Source organism: Neolamprologus brichardi, chromosome 23 (genome assembly GCF_056152115.1).
Source record: "Neolamprologus brichardi isolate AB-2024 chromosome 23, ASM5615211v1, whole genome shotgun sequence".
Taxonomy (NCBI): domain Eukaryota; kingdom Metazoa; phylum Chordata; class Actinopteri; order Cichliformes; family Cichlidae; genus Neolamprologus; species Neolamprologus brichardi.
In genome coordinates, this window is record NC_142125.1 from 44337079 (window position 1) to 44341124 (window position 4046).

Below are 4046 nucleotides of genomic sequence, written 5' to 3' on the forward strand. Positions count from 1 at the left end.
CCCCTCCAACCTCTGTTTCAGTCATTTTTGGAGGTTGTATGGGAAGGAAGCGCTCAACAACAGCAGAGTTAAACAATAAAATGAAAGTCAAATGTATTTGTACAGCACATTTAAAATAACAACCATTGACCAAGGTGATGTACAATTAAGACAAAAGAAATAAAAACTAAAAAGAAATTAAAATAAGACCACATTTGAATTGTATTTGCTACCAGGTCCTGAGATCACACCGTGATGGGCCACAGAGGTGGGCCGAGGATCCAAAAACTTAAAAGTAAAAAAAGTAGTTGGTGGAAATGTTACTCAAGTACTGTGTAACTGGTTGTAATGTCAGATTTATTTGTTTAGTTTGTCTGATAGCATTTTTTTTAAATAAACAAAATTAATGTACAAATTTCAGTATTTTCAAATAGAAATTATGTGCTGTGTACTTTATATTAGTGATGGGTAGATGAGGCCTTGTGAAGCATTTCAGCACATTCCCCAAACTGTATCGACACAGTGTTGCTGTTTTGCTCCATACTGACACCTGCTGGACCTTAACTATCATTGCAGGCAACTTGTGTGAGACTCAACACTGATTCAATGACCTTGTCATACTTGTATACACTGTAAGGTATTGTACTTTCCATGGAATCATTTTATATCTTTTAAATTTCAAGTATTGTAGAAATCTTTAAAATATATTGTGAATGACATTAAGTGAAAATCAAAATGAAAGTATTGTGAATGTAATATTACCCATTTAAATGAAATTGACTCAGAGTTTATTATACATTTTATTCAGAAAAATTACTTTATCCAATGTTTTTGCATTCAGTCTATTGCGTTTTTTTGACACCATTTCCCCAGCTTTGGAAAACACGCTCACAGGGCACAGATAAAGCTGGGGTACACAAAAACTGTAAAGCCAGGTGCAAAAGGGTTCAGATAGGATGTCTTTCTATTCTCCCAGTGCGTTAAAGGATCCTCTGATCTTGGAATGTTTCTCTCTGCCAAGTAGCGTTGGTTCTCTAGCATATCGAGACTATCTCTCCACACCGTTACATATTCCATATGTACGGGGTACGACCCCCCTTGGTCGTGGCCAGTGTTGCCAACTTAGCGATTTTGTCGCTATATTTAGTGAGTTTTCAGTCCCCATTAGCGACTTTTTTTCTAAAAAGCAACTAGCAACAAATCTGGCGACTTTTTCTGGTGTTATTGGAGACTTATTTAAGACTAGCTGACGCTTTCATGCACTGCTTTGTTGCCAGCACCAACTAGGCAAACCGTGCTTGGTTTCTGAAAGCATTAAATGGCCCGCCCCTCCCCCTTCTCCTGCCTCCAAAAATAAAAGCAGGCTACTATGGGGAACATGGCTGCCACTGCTATGTAACCAGTAAGGCAGGCCATGGGCTGGGTCCCCTCCCACACCTGTTGATGATTTACTGCTGCCCCTCTCACAGCATCCCTCCCATGGCTCCGCCTCTGTGAGGCCTGGGCTGGCGGAGGTTGACTATCAGGTGGCCGATGTTGAAGAAGCTTCCATCCTCTCACCCGGTGTTGCCCACCTGTCCCTCGGCTGCCCCCTGCTGGTCCCCAGGCGCAGTGTCAGGTGAGATGGGTCCCTTCAGCTCTTTATTGGAGTATGCAGGGTATGGGAATTAGCCCTTCCTGATGTCCCATCTGGTAGAGTGGACCTCAAGGTTGTTGCTATCACACAGCCTCAGCGCCTAAGGTGCCGCCGCCGCCTGGTTGGCCTGGTTGGCCTGGTTGCAGGCAGTGAGTGCCCTGCCTTCCAGCATTTATGGTCCCCTGTCCGCAGTTGGTTGCTGCCGTGCATGTTGGTTGCTGCCGTGCATGGCGGGAGTAGTTGCCTTTGGCCCCTCCCCCACTTAGCCCCCCCCCCGATCCCTAGTTGCCCCTTCGGGCCTTCCCTACATGGCTGTGTGAGTTACTTATGCTCTGCTGGTGGCCATTTTGTCGTTCCCTCTATGGGATGGAGCTTGACACGACAGCTGCAGGCAGGCTGGGCGTGGAGAGCCCGCCCCAATCCTGTGCCTTTCAGGCTAAATGAGGATGATGGCTGCAGCATTCCCTCCCAGTGGAGATTGATTTTTGTGAGGTAGATGTTGATGAAGCTTCATCCCCTCTGGCAGCCACTGGAGTAGGGTCCAGACAGGTGAACCCATGTCTGGGTTGCCTGGTTCTGGCACCCTCCCACAGCATTCCCTCCCATGGCCCCGCCTCCGTGAGGCCTGGGCTGTTGGAGGTTTGATTGTCAGGAGGTTGATGTTTATGATGCTTGGCTCCGGTCAGATGACCAGGGTTGCCTGATGGAACTGCCTGTCTACCCTGCGGCCACCTCGCTATGAAGAAGGGTTAGGGTAACCCTAACCCTAACCCCGAGGTGGCCTATCAGCCGCCAAACTGACTTACTAAGGGGGATAGTGAGCGCAGAGAGAAGAGGAGAGAGACACACAAAAAGTGAGCAGGAGGAAACAAAACGTGTGCAAGCAGGCATATGTAAAGAAGGACCTGCGACCTGACGGTGGGTCGCCACAAGACATTCGGCGATCGGCCAGCGGAACCCGGCGATTCAGTCCCGACAGCCAGAATAGCGACAGAGGGAGGCGACGCGTGAAATCCACAGCAGGGCAGGGGTACTGCCTGCATCTGTGAGTACCGCTTTCCCACTGTTGGGCGCTAGGCGTAGCTTTTCCAGGGGAGGGTAACAGCGGCTGTGCCGACAACGTTGCTGGCCCGTGTCTGTTGTTTTAAGGCGGTGCTACGAGGGAGGCCATGTACAGGTGTGGAGAGTGGCTGGACTGCACGGTCGCGCACCGTCAGGAGGAGATAGGAGCCTCCCTGGTCTTCTGCTGGTGAGATTTCCATCCCAGAAGAGGAATTCCTCTCCTGTCTCTTTCAGATAAGGAACATTTGCCTACGTGTGGCTGGACTGTGGGATTATAGGACTTTTGGGGGGGGTGGGGAGTTTTAGCATATGAGAAACATTTGTTTAGGTTTGGGTTTTTTTAGTGCATAGTTATTTCTGCCGGCAGGGTTTTTGGCGGGTTGCGAACACTATTTTTATTGTATAGCGGGGATTTTAGCGTGTTTGTGATTCTGGATGTGTTTTCTCATGAAAATAAATGGTGTGTTCAAAGCCAGCTTACCCATATGGAAAAGATATATATAAATCTTATAAAGTTTCTATCTGTCTTGTATGAAACTTGTATGAAAAGCATACAAGAGTGAAAACACATATAAGATCCCTTGAAGAATTCATCCATCCATTCGCTTCCACTTATCCTTTTCAGGGTCGCGGGGGGCGCTGGAGCCCATCCCAGCTGTCATAGGGCGAGAGGCGGGGTACACCCTGGACAGGTCGCCAGTCTGTCGCAGGGCCAACACACAGGGACAGACAACCATTCACACTCACATTCACTCGCACATTCACACCTAATGGCAATTTGGATTTTCCAATTAACCTATCCCCACAAGCTGCATGTCTTTGGACGGTGGGAGGAAGCCGGAGTACCCGGAGAGAACCCACGCAAACACGGGGAGAACATGCAAACTCCACACAGAAAGACCCCGGCCTGATGTTGGAATTGAACTCAGGACCTTCTTGCTGTGCGGCAACAGTGCTAACCACCGTGCCACCGTGCTGCCACTTTCTCATTACTTTCAAAAAATATATGAAAGTAATGAGAAAGTGGCCACTTTCATGAGTAAATCATGTAAGCCTTATATGATTTATATATGATTTACTCATGAAAGTGGCCACTTTCATGAGTAAATCATATATGGTTTTACTATTTCTTTTCCATATGGGTAGTTTCGGTGCTCTGAGCGCTGACCCACTCACTCCCCCTTCCGCTTGTATGTGTACGGACGTGGTGATGAAGATTTAGGTCTACCAGTTTTAGCGGCTACACACGCACGGGCTCGTCCTAGCCGACTGCCCGTGTTTCTGGCATTTCGTCACTCCAACCGCATGCCGCGGATGGTGGTTGTAAAATGGCCTGCATTTGTATTTGTATAGCGCTTTTCTAGTCCTT